This window comes from Pelophylax lessonae (assembly GCF_965119305.1).
Source record: "Pelophylax lessonae genome assembly, chromosome: 4".
NCBI classification, from domain to species: domain Eukaryota; kingdom Metazoa; phylum Chordata; class Amphibia; order Anura; family Ranidae; genus Pelophylax; species Pelophylax lessonae.
In genome coordinates this window covers 486,842,571-486,862,429 of record NC_138771.1, presented here as the reverse complement: position 1 = coordinate 486,862,429, position 19,859 = coordinate 486,842,571, and positions in this window count along the sequence as shown.

Genomic DNA, 19,859 nt, shown 5'->3' with positions numbered 1-19,859 from the left:
GGAAACCAATATCTGACATGAATGACACAGCAAAGAATGGTCCCCCTAGCCCTCTGATTACACTGCAAGCTCAAAATTAGAAATGGATAGGGAAACATTGTTCTGTAAAGAACCTATAACTGCAGTGATTTCTAGCAAGTCTCATATAACATGTCCCCAGTCTCTGACTGCTCCCCACAACATGCCCTCAGCGTCCAATCACTCCCGTAGCATGTCTACAGTCACTAACCATCTTGGTTACATGTCTGCTGTCTCTAACAGTCTTCTGCAGCATGGTTTACATCTTTAAAATTATGTGTGACCCCTTGATGATGTCGGGAGCCATATTTGAGGCCCCCTTTTCCACTTAATTTGATCATCTAGCCCTACGGGCTTATTTTTCAGTTTTTAAGAATCATATGCTCAGATTTTATCTACATTTCCATGGTGGTGAAAAATGGTATTGCAGCTTGACTGTTCACAGGTCATGGTTCATTACCCTTGCTGCCTAGAAAGACATACGTCTTAATGAGCATAAAGATGAGTAAATTGACTCAATGTTCTACCCAGATCAAGCAGATTTGTGGTTAGCTAATTATGCATGAGTCTTGTTCAAGCCACTGGGTGATTTGATTTGTTTCCCTTGGAATGGGGGATTCTTGGACATCTTATTGGGTCCTTTTCTACCTGGGAGCATGCTGTTTAGGATGGTCAGTTGGTGGTAAAGTCAGTGCAGTTTCTTTTCCAATGATTAACCTATTGCTGACTGAGAAATGGCAAAAAGTGGGGTTTAATGTTTAGCCGCTGCACATGAGTCCACGGTGGCCTGAGATTGTGTGCTCCCAGCGCACTGACTGAGCTGTTACCAATAGCTATTGGTCATGGCTTCTAGCTGTGACAGCCATGTACATTGGTCACATTATAGAGAAACCATGCCACCTCCTGGGCATTACAGCCCACTTAAAGGAACAACAGAAGAAGGATCTCCTTCAAGGATTAAGGGACTTTTTAGCCTACTTAAAGAGCCACAGGGATGCAGTGTGAAGGACCTAATGTGCTGAATAGTGTAATGAGTTTCCCAAGTAAAGAATTCTAGTATGGTCTTATTGAGTATTTGCTGAGCAATGCAGAAGTGGCCTGGTTAGAGGACCATAGACAAAAAAATCAGCAGATCTTAGCTGTATTTTTTTCATTTATTTGCTCATCTCAAATGATAAACATTCGCACATCCTCAAAATTTTTGACTAAGCGCACCTTTTGCGATCGAACAAAGCCATAGAGTTGCACACTCCTCTATTGTCCCCACAGAAAAAGGGAGGTAAGGAGTGTAAATCTCTTCTTCATACTGTGCTTGTCATCACCTTATACAGAGCCCCTACAAAGTCTGATCCTTGTTTGATCTCTGGGTTGGGGGCATAACTTTCCAATATAGAGCCACATATACTGTAATATACAACAGTGATGCCAATGTTTCTTCATCTAGGTAAATAAATTAGTCCACAAGAATGTTCTTAAATAAGCACCACCAGAAAAATATGTCCCTAGAACTGAAAAACATCAGCCATTGGCTGGTTTGTTTTTTTTTTCCCAACGTCATTTTTATTTCTCATCTAGAGGCATCACTAGGTCATCACTTGGCACAGTTCCACATTTTTTTCTGGGGTAGTAAAAGTTGTTACAACATATAAAATGATCTAGAACAAGGGATTGTTAGAAGTCCACCAAGTCAGTGTAAGGCAGCTAAAACTGTCCCCAATAATTTCTGTAGCAATAAAATCACGAAAAAATTATTATTGTTTTACCATTCTTCCCCTCCACAAAAATGTTCAAAAAAGGTCAGTGTAAATAGGACACATTTTAAAAAAAAAAAAAAAAATGTGTAAAGGACTAGACACGTTTTGTAATCTGTATACATTATAATATAGATTCTGAAATTAGGTTAAATTTGCAGTTGCAAAGTCTGTCACTTAAAGGTTTTAAAGGTCCCATTTTACCACTATACAGATTTCACCTCCTCCCCACTCCTAAACTGGTCAGTCTACTTAAACCCAAAATTTATATTTTAGTTATGACTGGAGTATTGTAGACTGGATCACCCTCTGAGTTAAATCTCAGTTAAAGACTCCAGTTCTGATATTTTTTTTCCTATGACTACCCCTGCCATGAGGTCTCACTTCTTCTGTTGCATACTTCATAATGTGAAATAAGATTTATAAGGGGTACTTTATTCTTGATGCATATTCTAACAGTGAGACTGTATCATATAGGCCATGGTTGGGTTGGAGGAGCTGTGAACTGTTTTTATGAGATGTAATAAATTAATTTTGGACATAAACGACAAAATTACACGACTGAAATAACCACAAAAGTGGTGGATAGAGGTGAGTCAAGTGTGGAAAACCCACTGACATAAACATTTGTTCTGCTAAAGGCCTTCGTGGCATCTTGTACTGACAAGATGAATGGGCCACAGTGAACACAGTTACCCAATGGATGTCTGAAAGGCAATCAATCCAAATGCTGACTCATGTCTAACGTAGAGTATAGGGGGTCCCAGGGAACGTTGTGCATGGTCTTGATTGTGTTAGGCGTGAGTGTGCCGCCGTCAACGGTGGTTGTATTTCATGTTCGATGTTGCACGACAGCGATTTTATGATGTCTGCTTTTATGTCTTATGAATGCACTGATGCAATAAAATTATCTGGCCGTGGGGTGATGTTCCCCTGTCACTGGGAACTGAGCTCTGTCTTTTTGGATCAGCACCCCACCAATGGAAAAATGCCATTAAACTCTCTAGATCTGTGCTAAAACAGCTGCACGAAACTCATAAATATATTAAACAGCATGATAGTAAAGTGCGGCTTTATCACCAAAAGCAGATAAAGCATAACCTACACAAAAAGTAACACACAATATTTTCTCAGCTGGATTTTGGGATAACAAAATCTTTTTTTTGGAATTATGTAACCTAAAATGTGAATTATCCGTCAATCTTGCAATGTATAGTAACAATTAATAAACACATAAAATTTGTTTGCCAAGAACTCTGGTGCAGTAAATGAAAAGTCAGCTCTAGACATAACAGAACATTCAGTAAGAAATGCACTGTCTATTTCTACTCCACCCATAACAGTACCCATAGTCTATCTGTAAGGCAGTTTAGCCATGTGTTTTCTGTACACAATTTGCTCCACCATGAGCGCACATGATATTCTGTGTTGTGTCTCCCTGTTGCCTGTGGAAACAACTCAGACGGACTCTCAGGATAGCATTACATTGTACCCAGAAACTAGCTTAGCGCCCTATCCCTGGACAATGTACACAAATTCTGATTGAGGTTGGAGAGACCTGGCTGAAAAGCACTGCCGGAAACTGCAGCAAGTGCATGTTTCTTTTTTTTTTTTTTTTCATTCTATAATGTTTATTGAACGCAAGTATATTATACAAAATCCAAAGGTAATACAATGTTGATTTGGTTACATGTGGAATAGAAGGCTTTTTTCAAAAGATACAGACATTAGCTTGAGTTAGATGAGTTAAACATGTAACAAAATAAGTAGTTGTTGATGGGTATTTTTATGATTTAGGTTAAGTAAGAAAATCTTATCCAAATGTAACAAGTGATGTAAGATATCTAATTATGCCTAATTAAATTAGTTAAGAGGTAGAAATCCTTAAGGTAAATATCACTCTAGACCTGGGTGTGGCCTGGGTAGGTCTCAAAGGGACAAGCTCAATGTGGTGTGGTATGGAACGAGAGAGTAAGGAAGTGTGGGAAGTTTGGAAGAGAGTTTGGTTAGGTAAAATTTGTAATTGAAATATTTGAGGAAGGATTGAGTGTGTGTGAGTAGAAGTAGATGAAGAGAGAATTGATAAGGAGAAGTGTACATGTTGCTAAAAATAGGAAATAGGGGGTAGGAAAAGGGGAGAGAGAGGAAAAAAAAAAGGGGGGGAGAAGAGGCAGCTAAAAGGACTTAATTGTCAGGTTTGCAGGTCGGGAGAATTAATGAATCTACGAGTCTGCCCAACAGAGATAGGTTGAGGATTACGAAGCACTATCCATTTCCAGTAAGTATTTTTACGACGATTGAAAGTGTAGCCAACATGCCCACGTGGACCTAAATTTGAATGATGCATCTTTAGCAACAGCAATCAATTCTTCCATTTCAGCAATTATGTTCACGCGTCTGTACCAAGCAGACATGGAAGGTGTCTTAGCGGTGCCCCATAGTACCCATATACACATTTTGGCCGCATTTAACAACATCATTGCAAGAGATTTGAAGTATGTGGGGGAGATAGATGGGGAGTAATGGAGGAGATATTGTGCTGGTGAAAAGTCAAGGGAATATGTAGTTATGTGGGTTTTTTCTCGTGTACCTTTTCCCAGAACACTTGGATGAGTGAACATTCCCACCAATTATGTGGGAAGGAACCTTTTGATTGTTGACACTGCCAGCAATGGTTCGGGGTTGCAGGATTGAATTTGTGAAGGAGGGATGGTGTTCTGTAAGAGCAGGATAGTATTTTGTAGCTACTTTCTTCAACGAATACATTAATAGAGCCTTTGTGGGTTCAGTGGTTTATAAGTTCCCATTGCTCTTCATTTAGATCAAGTTAAGGATCTTTCGTCCATGCTTTCCCACATCAGCGGGTTTATTTTCCCATAGTATATTGTGAACGGTAGAGATTGTGTGTTGTTGGGGATTGGGTATAGAGCATCATTTTTCGAAAGGGGTCAGTGGTCTGGAGATAATGTCTGAGCGTTTCAGAGTTTGGTGAAAATGGCTGAGCTGTATGTAGGACCAAACATTTACATGCATGTTGGGCCATCGCTTTGTAAATTGGTTGAGCTTGAGGAGTTTACCAGATTGGATAAGGTGATGGAGTCTCAGGTCGGAATCAGAGTTGCCTCTGGAAAAGATATTTGTTTATAATCCCGGTGGGAAGTCTGGGTTCATCTGAATAGGTGACATTGAACCAGGCATGTCCGATAGCTTAAATTTGGAACAGGTATCTAGGAGGCTTTGGAGGGTCGGCCCAATAAGTGGATGGTCTCATAGGTTTGTAGGAATGTGTGTGGGGGTTGAACTGATGGTAGAAGGGGAGAAAGACTTTTCTAGTGTAACCCAATCTTTAATCTGGTGGTGGATATTCCAGTCTACTTTGCGGGTCAGGTGACATGCCTAATAGTAGTATTGTAGATCTGGAAGTGCAATCCCTCCTTTGTGTTTGGGAAACGCGAGTTGAGAGTAACTAATCCTGCATATCTATAAGATTGGAAAAATGACTTAATGACTTAGTTTAATGGGTATTGTTTGGAGAAGGTACAGGAGGCGCTGGAGAACATTCATTTTAAGAATCACAGCTCAACCGAACCAGGAGAATGAGGGGTGTCTCCATTTTTTCAGGTCTTCAGTTATGGGGCGTAGAATTGGTAAGTCGTTTCTGGAAAATAATTCCGAAAATCGAGAGGGTAAATTAATCCCCAAATAGGTAATAGTATCTGGTTGCCAAGTGAAGGGGAAGTTGTATTGACTTTGTTAGACTTGTTTAGAAGATTAGGTAGCGTGGTGAGGGGCTCAGTTAGAAAAAGTAAAATGTCATCTGCAAATGCAGCAAGTTTGTATTGACAATCTGCTATCCTGACACCCTGAATATTTTCGGTCATACGAATGCATCTCAAGAAGTGTTCTAAGGTTAATAAAAAAAGCAAGGGGAATAGGGGACATCCCTGACGAGTTCCATTTCTGTTTACCCGAACCTTCGCTGCAGGGCTGGCATTTAGAGACATAATGCAGCAGATTAAGTGGTTGCCTAGCCCAAGCAAGTGTAGAACTGCTTCCAGATAGTTCCAAGCCAGCCTGTCAGATGCCTTCTCTGCATTCAGTGTCAGGAAAAAACCTTTCTGGTTGGACTTGGTAAGCCAGTGGTGTATATGTATTACCTTTAAAGTATTGTTTCTGGCTTCCTCACCAGGTATAGAGCCTACTTGATCTTTTGAGATGAGTCTAGTGAGGAACGGGTAGAAGGCGGTTTGCCAAGATTTTTGCAAATAATTTGATGTCAACATTTAACAGTGAGATAGGTCTGTAGTTGGAAGCTAGTTTTGGGTCTTTACCGGGTTTGGGGATTACTGTGATGTGGGCTTGGCTTCTAATAAATTGTTCTGTGGGGGTTTCAGCCTGGAAAGAAGATTATAAGCTTTTAGGAATGGTTGTACCAATAGGTCAGAGAATGTTTTATCATAAGCTATAGAAAAACCATCTGTCCCTGAACTCTTGCCTGGTTTCATTTGTGTGAGAGCCAGATTAAATTCCTCTGACGTGATGGGTTTATCAATATCACAGGTTTGTTGGCGAGGGATTGGTTTTGGGCCATACTTTTTAAGGAAGTCATCTAAAATTTGTGTGGCCTTCTATCATTAGGCGGATTTTGTTTCGCAGGGAGGTTATATAAGTTTGAATAAAATTGAGCCAAGTGATTTGCTATTTCGTCACTATTTACCATGGTTTGGCTGCTGGGTGTACGTAGTTGTCTAATCGTTGTGCTTGTTACTCTCTAGCCAACAATTTTCCACTTTTATTTCCCATTTCGTAGAAGAGTTTCTGGGATAGTGTGTATTTACGCCTTGTTTTCTGGCCAAGCTCTCCCAAAAGTAGAGCGCCAGTGTAAACCAACCCAGTCGTCTAGGTGTTCTTTACCTGATTAAGTTTATGCAATTTTTCTAGGTTCTTTATTTTGGTAATAAGGGCGTATAGGGATGCCTGTTTAGAATTTTTCCAAGCTAAAACCATGGCCAGAAGGGATCCTCTTATAGAGCATTTATGAGCCTCCCATTGCGGAAGGGAATTATCGTATATAGTATCGGGGGTATCATTGTCTAGGAAGAAGTCTAAGTGCATGTTTCATATATACAGTAGGATACTGAACAGTTCTGGAAAATTTTCCCCCGAACAGTGAGATCACTGACCCAAGTAATAAATTATTCACCGCAGATTTTTCCTAACAGACAACAATTTATTTCAGCTTTCCCACTCTGCTAAACATGCAGTTATGTAACATGATACGAGAACAACCTGAACGGGTCTGTGACGTGCCTAGGATGCACCGAGTCAGGCGTTTAGTACCAAGAATAGCCTAAACTAAAGCTGGACTCCAGGCAAACAGCTTATCCAATAAAATTATATGTAAATGTACAAATAAGGGAGCTAATCCACCCGTTAAAGAATAGGTGTTTCTCTTACGTCCTCCGACAGTCGCCGCCTCTTCATATTCGTCACATATGGGGTATTAGACTTTGCTCCGAAGGAGTAGCTAGGCAACAGAATATGTTAACAATAAAGCTTTAACATATCCCACCCTCAAGGGGTGGTCCCCTCAGTCAATACCCTCCTACTTCCTGCAACCATATCTCAGTTTTAATGTCTAGCTTGTTAGGAGTGGCTGGCTCTCTCTGTGCTGGGACTTTTTGTCCCAGACTCTTTCTTCTTTTTGATATTTTGTTTGAGTTTTCTCTCTACCTTTACTTAGCTGTTATTTTTGTCAGCATTAGTTAGTTCTTCGGACGAAGAGGATCATGCGGACTGGGTCTCGGGCTGATCCCCCTGGTCGCAGGTCGTGGGTCAGTGGCTTCCCAGTCTGCCATCGAGCGTTCAGCCAGGTAACGCTCCTGGCACGGTGAACGACCCATCCCTGTTCGGTGCAGGGATGATTGGTGAGGTGGCTACCTCACCGGACGCTGTGCGGTTTCTGAACCGCCATTGTGTGCGTCTTGAATTGCGACTCTCCCTGCCTCATGTGCAGCGGCTTGTTCGCCTGTGCGGGTTCCCCACGCCATGTGAGGTAAGTGTATCTATGTGGGGACCTGTCTGTCTGGGGGGGGTCTCAGTCTGGGACTGTGTAACCTGCCTTTAATCACACTGCTTGTCTCCCTATATCTCGGCTGCATGCTGTGGGCTGCAAGGGGGGGGGGAGCTGTATGACACTGAGTATGTCAGGCTGGGCAGTGTGGGGAGCTGTGTGCTGTGGGGCATGTTTTTAATGGCATGTTGGGGCATATACAGCGATCGCTGCGGCGATCTAACATGTATCCATATAATGGGATAAGATTGTGTGTGATTTTATGCACTGTGGAGCGGCGATTTCGGCGCCAAACGGCGCCATTTTACCGGCGCCCGCTCCGGCCGCATGGTTTACATGCACGGCGGCCATTTTCTTGTAGCCTCCATAGGCTTACATAGAGCGCCCTGGCAGCATCACTTCCTCTCTCCTGGAAGCACCGATCGAGGCAGCAGCAGCAGCGGAGTCTCCTCAGGTTTTATCCTTCTATTCCTGTGTTCCATTGCCTGTATTCAGTCTGTATATTCCCTGTGGGGGTCTCATTGTGCCTGAGTGTGGTGCGGTGGGCTGCGCTTGCCGCGCTTGCTGTAAGGGGGCAGTTAACCCTTGGTTGTCTGGCATACAGGGGCAATGGATTCTCAGGAGGGCAAGTTTCCCACAGTATTGGTGGAAAGCCAGGGGACCGCTGTTTCCCCCCCAGGGGGGGATTTGGCCACGATTGTGGCTGGCCTTGCTGCACAGGTGCACATGCTGGTGGCTGCTCAATCTACTAAACGGCCCAGAGTTGCTCTGTCCTCTGATTCTGAGGGTGAAGGTGATGGGGCTGTTCTGGCGGGGACCCCCCTATCGGGGTCCCGCTCCTCTCTTGATCTAGTGGGGTCTGAGGTAGAGGCTGAAGTTGAGGGGGTTGATAATTCTCCCCCTGGCTCGCCTGAAGAGCTTGCAATCATGGATGAGTTGATTGCTTCCATTAAGCAGACGCTACGTTTGCAGGACGAGGTGTGTCCCCCAGCTGCCTTGGCGGCTTATGGGACGCAGAGAAAACGCAGGACGCCGCAGGTTTTTCCCTGCAATGCTGATTTTCAGCGCGCTGTTAAGGACCAATGGCGCGATTTGCGCAAGCCTTTTGCGGTACCAAGTAAATTTAAGCTGCGTTATCCTTTCTCGCCTGCCACTGATGAACGGTGGTGTGTGCCTCCGCCAGTGGATCATGCTATTGCGGTTTTGAACAAAGCCACTGCGATCCCTGCAGAGGGATCCCCTGTTTTCCGTGATGCCACGGATAGGAGACTGGAGTCTCTTGCCCGTCATACTTATTCTGTTACGGGTTCTATGCTTAAGGCTCTGTTTGCTTCTCTCATGGCGGCCCAGGCGATCGCAAGTTGGACGCAGATGCTTAGGCGCGTCCTAGTGGCCGATTCGGCCTCGGCGGCGACCCTGGATATGGTGGATCAGATCCACCAGGGTGTCATGTATCTGTGTGATGCGGACCTGGACCTGATTCCGTTGGCCGCGCGTGTGCACAGCGTGGCGGTGTTGTCTCGCCGCCTGGTTTGGTTGAAATGTTGGTCGGTGGACCAATCTTCACGTAAAACCTTAGCCAATCTGCCTTATGATGGGTCTCGCCTTTTTGGGGAGTCCCTGGATGTGTTGATTAAGGGGATTACCGGGGGTAAGAGCACTCTCTTGCCCCATTTCCCCAAGGCTAAGGGGGCTTCTGGGAAGAAGCATGCTCATTTTCGGCCCCCTCAGGGGTCCTTTCGTGCCTTTCGGCCGCACTACAAGGGCAAACCGTTCAAGGGCCAGGGCTCTCAGAAGAAACCCTGGTCTGGGAAACAGAAGTCCGGCCAATCCGGACCTGCGGCCCATAACAGTTCGGCCTGAAGGGGCGCCCTCACCCAGTTTTGGGGTGGGGGGACGCTTGCTCGGTTTTCTTCAGCCCTGGTTGGCCCGTGTGCGGGACAGATGGGTTCTGGAAATCGTTCGATCTGGTTACAAGATCGAGTTTCTCTCTCGGCCAGAGAGCAGATTTTTTCCCTCAAATCTACAACTGTCTCCAGAGCGCCTGCGGGATCTGCACCTGGCGGTGCGGGACCTGAGGGCTCAGGGAGTGGTGGTTCCGGTGCCTCATCGGGACAGATTTCGGGGGTTTTATTCCAATCTGTTCACCGTGCCCAGAAAGGAGGGCAAGGTTCGTCCTATTCTGGACTTGAAAGCTCTGAACCGCTCGGTGCGGGTTCGCAAGTTCCGCATGGAATCCCTGCGCTCGGTGGTGGCTGCCCTGGTTCCGGGGGAATTCATGGCCTCCATCGATTTGAAGGATGCGTATCTTCACATCCCCATATTCGAGGGTCATCAGAGATACCTTCGATTTGCCATTGCGGAGGATCACTACCAGTTCGTGGCGTTGCCCTTTGGGCTCGCCTCGGCTCCGCGGGTCTTCACCAAGGTGCTTGCACCGGTTCTGGCATTATTGAGAGCCCAGGGCATTTCTGTCCTGGGGTATCTGGACGACATTCTGATTCGGTCTGCGACCAGTCAGGGTCTGGAGAAGGACCTGTCTGTCACGATGCAAACTCTGCAGGAGTTCGGTTGGACGATAAATGTTCCAAAGTCGACACTGAGTCCGTCGGTTCGTCTTCCCTATCTGGGAATGATACTGGACTCGGTGCAGGCGAAGGTCTTCCTGCCGGAAGACAAACTCAGGACTCTTCAGGAGGAAGTCAGGTCCCTCAGGGACGTTCCGGACTCGTCTCTGCGGACGTGTATGAGATGTCTGGGATTGATGGTCTCGGCTTTCGGGGCGATTCCTTTCGCGCAGTTTCACACGCGGGGTCTCCAGGCGGAGATCTTGTCCAAGTGGGACGGGCGACCTCAATCTCTGGATCTTCAGATCTCGTTGAGTCATCGCACCAGGGAAAACCTTCTGTGGTGGCTCCAGTCCCCGTTGGTGTCCGGGGGCAAGTCGTTTCGTCCGATCTCGTGGACGATAATCACCACGGATGCCAGCCTGTCGGGCTGGGGTGGTGTTCTGGGCGTTCTGTCCGCCCAGGGGACCTGGTCGGAGGGGGAGTCTTCCCTCCCGATCAACATTCTGGAATTGCGTGCGATAAGGCTCTGTCTTCATCGCTGGACGGACCGGCTGCAGGGCTGCCCGGTTCGGGTGCAGACGGACAATGCCACGGCGGTGGCCTACATCAACCACCAAGGGGGCACCAGGAGTGCCCGAGCGGCTCGAGAAGTGGCCGACATTCTGTTTTGGGCCGAGACTCATGTCCCGGCGATAACGGCGGTTCACATTCCGGGAGTGGAGAACTGGCAGGCGGACTATCTGAGTCGCCAGACCCTGGATCAGGGGGAATGGTCTCTCCATCCGGCTGTCTTCCAGATGTTGTGCGCGAAGTGGGGTCTTCCAGATGTGGACCTGTTCGCGTCTCGCCTCAACTACAAGGTGAAGAGGTTCGTGGCAAGGACGCGCGACCCTCGGGCAGACGCGTCGGACGCGTTAGTGGCCCCGTGGCATCAGTACGGGCTGATGTACGCGTTTCCACCGATTCAGTTGCTGTCCCGGTTCCTTCGCAGGTTACACTCGGAACGCAGCACGGTGATTCTTGTGGCACCGGACTGGCCTCGCCGGTCCTGGTACGCAGACCTCGTGAATCTGGCGGTCGACGCCCCCTGGCGTCTGCCTCTTCGGGACGATCTACTGTCTCAAGGACCGATTTACCATCCTGCTTTACAGTCGCTGGCTTTGACGGCCTGGCTGTTGAGACCGAGGTCCTGAAGGAGAAGGGTCTCTCTCCAGAGGTTGTTCATACCTTGATCAACGCGAGGAAGTCTTCCTCGGGAAAGGTTTATTACCGTACTTGGAAGGCCTATTTTGCCTGGTGTGAGTCCAGGGGGTTTTCACCCCGCACGTACTCGGTTTCCCGTGTGCTGTCTTTCCTTCAGACGGGTGTCGATCAGCGTTTGGCGCTGGCTACGATAAAGGGTCAGGTGTCTGCGCTGGCCGTTCTGTTTCAACGTCCCGTGGCTTCCAACTCCTTGGTTGGCACTTTTATTCAGGGTGTGCGGCATCTGGTTCCTCCTAGGAGGGATCCTTTGCCCCCTTGGGACTTGAATCTAGTCCTGTCTGTGTTACAACGTGCTCCTTTTGAACAGATCAGGGAGATATCGTTGTCTATGTTGTCCGAAAAGGTCGCCTTTTTGGTGGCGATCACTTCGGCTCGCAGAGTGTCGGAACTGGCGGCTTTGTCCTGCAAGTCTCCGTACCTGGTTGTTCATTTGGATAAGGTGGTCTTGCGACCTAATCCTTCTTTTCTGCCGAAACGAGTTTCGGAATTCCATCTTAACGAGGATATTGTTTTGCCTTCGTTGTGCACGAAGCCTAAACATCCAAAGGAGGTGAGACTACATTCTCTGGATGTTGTTCGGGCGATTAGGGTTTACCTTAAATCGACTGAGTCTTTTCGAAAGACGGACTCCTTGTTTGTTCTTCCAGAGGGTCCTCGGAAGGGCATGGCGGCTTCCGCCTCTACCATTGCCAAATGGGTCAGGCAGACCATTGAACAGGCCTATGCCTTGCAGGGGAAGATTCCCCCTGTGCCTGTGAAGGCGCACTCTACTAGATCTCTGAGTACGTCTTGGGCCTGTCGTCATGGGGCTTCTGTAGCCCAGGTGTGTAAGGCGGCGACTTGGTCGACCGTACACACTTTCACAAAATTCTACAAAGTAGATGTTCAGGCATCGGCGGATGCTTCCTTTGGCCGCAAGGTTCTTAGTGCGGCTGTTCCCTAGGGTCCCTTGTTGGGGACTCCTGGCTGTTGGGATAAGTTTTGTATCCCCTGGTTTTTTGTCTTTTCCTGGGTTGTTGCTCCTGTTGAGCACTTATTTTTGCTGTTGCCCAGCTGGTTTCCTTCCTTTGGTAAGGTTCCTTTCTTTGATGTGGAGACTGCGTTGCCTTTCGGCGCGGATGCGTTTCCCACCCCTCATGTTTGCACTGCTTTGGGACGTCCCCATATGTGACGAATATGAAGAGGCGGCGACTGTCGGAGGACGTAAGAGAAAACGGAATTTTTGTAAAATCTTACCTGTAAAATTCCTTTCTCTGAGTCCTCCGACAGTCGCCGCCCCCGCCCCTCTTTTGGGGTTTGAATGTATACTCTACTGCTATTCCACTAAAACTGAGATATGGTTGCAGGAAGTAGGAGGGTATTGACTGAGGGGACCACCCCTTGAGGGTGGGATATGTTAAAGCTTTATTGTTAACATATTCTGTTGCCTAGCTACTCCTTCGGAGCAAAGTCTAATACCCCATATGTGACGAATATGAAGAGGCGGCGACTGTCGGAGGACTCAGAGAAAGGAATTTTACAGGTAAGATTTTACAAAAATTCCGTTTTCTGCCCATCCAGTCCTGGGATATACACAGCTCTGCCACGTAGCCCCATCTGGCTGCATAAGAGACCTGATTTTCCCCTGCTGCAGTTAAGTAAGCGGCAGACTAAAGAGCTCTTCTTTCTTTCACTCTGCTCTCTCCTCATATCAGAATGTCCCTTGTGCTCTTTCTTCCTGCCTCACTATGAGCTCTGCTGTACAGGGGATTTTAATATTAATGTATTTATTTATTACAATTACTTATATAGCACCATCAATTTACATAGCACTTAATATATATTGTACATTCACATCAGTCCCTGCCCTCAAGAAGCTTACAATCTAATGCCCCTAATTCACATTAATACATACAGATACTAGAGTCAATTTAGATATTATATATTATTATTATTATTATATATTATAATATAGCCTGGTCAGGTTCAGGTACATGCACTACTTGTATTAAAAATACACTGAATGATGTATTAGTGAATGCAGAGCTGCATTCATTTGTGTCTTTTATATCTGTCTGGGATTCAGATTTAAAATTATAGGAGGAATACAGTAATGCATAGAAGAATAGATTGTCTTAAAGAGGACTTTTCATCAATGGAGTAAGACTTTTAGAGGCTAAACCCAAGTTTAATTGAAAAAAAAAAAAAAATTAAAACCCTACTACAAGCCATATCCTTCTTTAAAATAGAATTCAAGTCTGGAACTAACCAAGGTTTAAACTGCTCCCACCTCCCTTCAAACTCTATACTAACTACCCTGTAAAAGGAAGATGCATATACCTACCTAAAGTATAAGCATCTTCCTTTCTGCAGGGTAGTTGGTATATAGATAATAGGTGCTCAACCTGTGGCCCTCCAGCTGTTGCAGAACTACAAGTCCCATGAGGCTTTGCAAGGCTGACAGTTACAAGCATGACTTCCAAAGGCAGAGGCATCATGGGAGTTGTAGTTCTGCAACAGCTGGAGGGCCACAGGTTGGGTACCCATGGTATAGATTTTAGAAGGGCGGGAGCAGTTTTTAGCTTAGTTCTAGGCTTGAATTCCACTTTAATGTTGGATGTACTCTGGAGGGATTATTGATGTCTGTGTCTCCATTGCGAATTTTCCCCTTACTTTTGGTTCCAATGAACACACGGAGCGGAATCTCTCCTATATTTGCTCTATGTACAATGGGTATAGAAAATAATCACCTACCCCCCCACCACCACCACCACCACCACCTTTAAAATAATCACATTTTGTTGCTTTGCAGCCTGAAATGAAGACAGACACATTTTTTGTTTTATCCAGCTGTATTTACTAGTGCAACTTGTAGCATTGAAGTGAAAGATATGGGGGGCGTGGCCAGGAACGGCATGTGAGAGGACGCATCTCACTGAGCTCCCGCTCTGATCCGTACACCGATCCTTTCCCTGGTCTCCTAAGCTGCTCACCGGGTACCGACAGCATCCTTGTACCGTCGGGCACACGCCTGTGATCCCTCCGGCTGGCCTTCGGGCGATGCACCGCCGCAAATTGCGGGAGAACTCCGGGATGTCTGGGCCCCAAGATGGCGCCGCGCACGGCCTGCCGCAGCGGACGAGAGGCTCCGAGAAGCCCGCCACCTCCAGTAAGTCCACCAAGCCCCCGAAAAATCCACCCAAAGAGCCGCAGCGCTATATGCGCTACTATGCACAGAAGTCCCCTGGCTCGGTGGGGAAAGGGAGACCCCCAGACGCCAGTACCAGTGCAGGTGCTTCTGGCCCTGTCAGCCCGGGTGTGGGTGGCCCTGGAGTGGAAGACTGTGCTGTTGAGGGTGAGGAGGAGATGGAGCAGGGTGACGGGGAAGTGGAGGAGCAGCCCACCCTTGCAGATATCCTGCGGGCAGTTAACAGGTGCAACAACAATGTAGACCACCTCAAAAAGCAATTTGGGGGCCTGACAGAAGCGGTGTCCCTTCTTCGGCAAGACCTCCAGAAGGTCAGGGAGCGCACCACGGCTGTGGAGGGGAGAGTGAGTGACTTGGAGGACCAGCTACCCCCCCTGACCAGGGAGTCCCGCCATACTGCTGGCATGACCAGGGCCCTAGAACAGCGGGCTGAGGATGTTGAGAACCGCCTTCGGCGGAACAATGTTCGCATTGTGGGTCTGCCTGAGAAAGTGGAGGGGAGAGACCCCACGGACTTTGTGGACTCTTGGCTCAAAGAAACCTTTGGTGGGGATGCCTTCTCCCCTCTTTATGCCGTTGAGAGGGCCCACAGGGTTCCCCCTCGTCCCCTGCAACCGGGCCGCCCGCCAAGGACCATGCTTGCCCGCTTGCTTAATTATAGAAGTGAAAGATATAACACCAACATGTCAGAAAGAAACAAAAAAAAAAAAAAACAAATCAAAAACAGAATTACTGGTTTGGAAAAAGGAACACCCTCCTTATGTCAGTATTTTGGTGGACCACATTTTGTTTTAATTCCAGCCTTTTGTCTGTTGGGATATGTCTCTACTAACTTTGCACACCTATACTTTGCAATATTTGCCTACTCTTCTTTGCAGAACTGCTCAAGTTCAGTTAAATTTGATGATGACCGTTTGTGGGCTGCAGTTTTCAAGTAATTCCACAGATTTTCAGTGGGGTTTAAGTCTCGGCTCTGACTAGGCCATGCAAGCACATTTACCTTTTTCTCTTTTACCCACAATGTGGTCATTTTTGCTGTGTATTTTGGGTCATTGTCATGTTGGAAGGTAAACCTTCTTCCCATTGACCTCTTTCTGGCAGAGGGCAGCAGATATTCCTCAAGAATTTGACGGTATTTTGCCCCATCCATTTTTTCTTCTCTTCTGACAAGTGCTCCAGTCCCTGCTGCAGAGAAACACCCCAATAACAGCCAATAACAGGATATTACCACCTCTATGCTTTACTGTAGGAATGGTGTTATTTGAATTGATTTCTCCCAGACATATCGTTTAATGTTGAGGCCAAACCATTCAATTTTAGTCTCATCTGACCATAACACCTTTTTCTGTGTGTCCTCAGAATCTTCAAGGTGCATTTAGGGGGTCAGATGAGACTTAAGAAGTGGTTCTAAAGCCTAAACTTTTTTTTTGCCTTAATGCATTCCTTGCATCAACTGGTTAGGCATTGATCCCTCCCCCCCTCCCCAGTACTTACCTGAGCCCTCATTTGATCCATGTGCATGTCTGCATCTCTCCCCTAACCTCCCTCCGTGTCTCACTGGCCTTTCTGGGGCACCGGGAGCCATTGGCTACCGGTCTTTCAATTAAAGCCAGTGACTAGGGAGCAGGAAGCAGGGCCAAGTCCCCCCTGTCTTTAACAATGGACGCAGCAGTGGGACTCAGGAGCGAATAAGCACAAGCGCCCCCATGGGAAGCAACTTCCTGTGGTGGCTATGACAGAAAGGAGGAGCCAGCAGTGCCAGTGGGGGACCTGAAAGAAGAAGGTTCCGATCCACTCTGTGCAATCTCTTTGCACAGAGCAGGTAAGTATAGAGATGTTTGTTATTTAGAAAAAAAAAAAAAACATCCTTTATAAACACTTTAATAAATCAATTGAATATGCAAAAAGTTATTGATTGTTTTGATTGTGATTGGAAGCACCTACATTTTTGATGAATTTGATCGTATTTCAATTAATAACATTATGAAATTACAGAGATGCGATCAATAACATATCATTATATTTTAACCATCAACTTTCCCAAGTGTAGCATATCAGTTGAATGGGTTGTGGCCTTTAGATAATTTTTCCTATCAGAAGAGATTGATCGGAAATTAAATTGATCAGAATTGAAACTGATTATTTAATAAATGGTATATGGCCACCACACTATACTGCATATGTGCAAAGTCAGATTCCCTTTATGTTCTACAGTGCCTTGCGAAAGTATTCGCCCACCTTGAACTTTTTCGACCTTTTGCCACATTTCAGGCTTCAAACATAAAGATATAAAACTGTAATTTTTTTTTGAAGAATCAACAACAAGTGGGACACAATCATGAAGTGGAACGAAATTTTTTGGATATTTCAAACTTTGTTAACAAATAAAAAACTGAAAAATTGGGCGTGCAAAATTATTCAGCCCCTTTACTTTCAGTGCAGCAAACTCTCTCCAGAAGTTCAGTGAGGATCTCTGAATGATCCAATGTTGACCTAAATGACTAATGATGATAAATAGAATCCACCTGTGTGTAATCAAGTCTCCGTATAAATGCACCTGCACTGTGATAGTCTCAGAGGTCCGTTTAAAGCGCAGAGAGCATCATGGAGAACAAGGAACACACCAGGCAGGTCCGAGATACTCTTGTGGAGAAGTTTAAAGCCTTCATGATTGTGTCACACTAGTTGTTGATTCTTCAAAAAAAATTACAGTTTTATATCTTTATGTTTGAAGCCTGAAATGTGGCAAAAGGTTGAAAAGTTCAAGGGGGCCGAATACTTTCGCAAGGCACTGTATATAATTTGACTGACAGAGAAGTTATAATGGGCCCCCAGCTTGATGCGGAGAAGACGGGTCCCCATGACCCAGCTATGTGTGCAGAGAATGGAGGGCATTGAAAGGAAAGCAGTGGAGGTCACAGAATCCTCAGCAGACAATACCAAGTTTCGTGGAGCCAGCACTGAGCGCCTGGCCCAAAAATCAAACAGGAACTGTCTGAAATAGGATCCGGGCAGAATGTGCCGTACTCAGTAAGTTTGTCTTTCACGGCTCTTGGCAGAATTACAAGAATGAAGTGAGATGAGGAAGAAATGAAATACCTCCATCTAACCGCAATATATTTCAATGTAAATTTCAAGTGTATACATTTCTGTGTAGCGTGGCCCCATTCTGCTTTATATGAGAAGTCTGTCTGAGAAAAGAGCTCTTAGAGATGCAGCAGTTCACATTAAATTAGAGATAACCCCAAACTCAGTAACATTTAATTTACTTTGTGCACTATGTATCATAAATCATTGTCATGCTTATAAATTAAATCCTTATTTTACTCTTTTTTTTTCTTTGTAGTATTTCATAGCTGCTGATCTCCTGCAGCTTTTTTTTCAGCCACTTCCTGACTTCATGCACTGCAGCGATGCCTCTCAGGGCAAGTTAATCTGATTGTGACAACAGGGGACCATGCCTGTGTACAGTAGTGTATGCTGAAATGGACACTAGAGAGTCTATTTATATAAATTTGTCTCAAGCATTTGCACAGCCATCACAAATAATCCCCATCACTTGTGTCTTTTCTATGATCAGCAGCTCCATCCAGTGGCCATAGTGCGGTATTTTTCTGTTTGGGATATTTCAGGAAAATACCACAATATAGCCATTAGATGAAGCTGATGATAATAGGTAATAAACATTTTATTAAAATTACAGGAATTATTTCCTGATGGCTGTGTGACTGCTTGAGACTTTACACAGATGATCTTTTTTTTTAATCACTTCCGGCAATTGCAAAATGACAGCGGGCAGGACTGTCATCGTCCTGGGTGGACGTCATATGAAGTCCTCCTGGAACGTGCCTCGCTGACAAAAATCATAAAATTTACTGACAGCCATTTTTTCTACTGCCACTTCAAAAAAGTACATAATATGACCGTTTCAAGTTCAAAACAGTACAAATATCAATGTGTAAGCTACAAACATGTATATGGTGCTATTATCAATGAGATTAAGTTATAGCAAAAGTCAAAAAACATATTTCTCTATTTACATAAAGGTCAGGTTATTATAACCCAGCCAGCACAGAGTTCCCCCTTATATCAGAGTCTGCAGGATTCCTCCTTACAGTGAAAGGGGAACTCCGATGTAATAGGGAACGCTGTGGATCATGTGATGTAAGGGAGAATGCTGCAGACTTTGGTGCAAAGGGGAACTGTGATGTAAGGGGAGGCTCTGGTGACCAGAGACCACCTTTTATCATAGTCCACTGCGTTCCCCTTTACATCAGAGTTCCAATTTAGATCAGGGACCGTAGAGTTCCCCCTTGCACTTTAAAGGGGAATCCTACAGATTCTAATGTAAAGGGGAATGCCAGGAACTCTGATGTGGTGGTGGGGGACTCTGGAGGCCACAGGCCACCTTCCGCAGAGTGAATACTAAGGTAAGGGGGGGGGGGGTTACTGATATAAGGGGGGATCTTTATATCAGTGCCCCCCTTACCTTACTGTATTCACTTCCCCCTACATCAGTAAGCATCCCCTTCAGATTGGCCTTGCAGCGCTGTCACTGACCTCCTCGGGTGCACCATTCAGGGTTCAGTCAAATGGTCCTCTCTAGGCTCCAGCTTGGCGGCTCTATTCCTGTATTCTCCTCTCCACAGTCCACACACATCTGACTCCTCCTTTGACTCCTGTCCGGATTGCCTTCTGCTCTTGACTCCTCTCCAGGCTCCCCCTCAGAGAGCGCAGACATGATACAAGACAAGAGATGGTCAGAGATTGTGGACATGATAAAAGAGATGGTCAGATATTGTGGACATGATACAAGAGATGGTCAGATATTGTGGACATGATACAAGAGATTGTCAGAGACTGTGGACATGGTACAGCAGATGGTTAGGGGCTGCAGAGATTTTACAGCAGATGGTTAGAGGCTGCGGAGGACATGATACAGCAGATGGTCAGGGGCTGCAGAGGACATGGTTAGAGGCTGCGGAGGACATGATAGC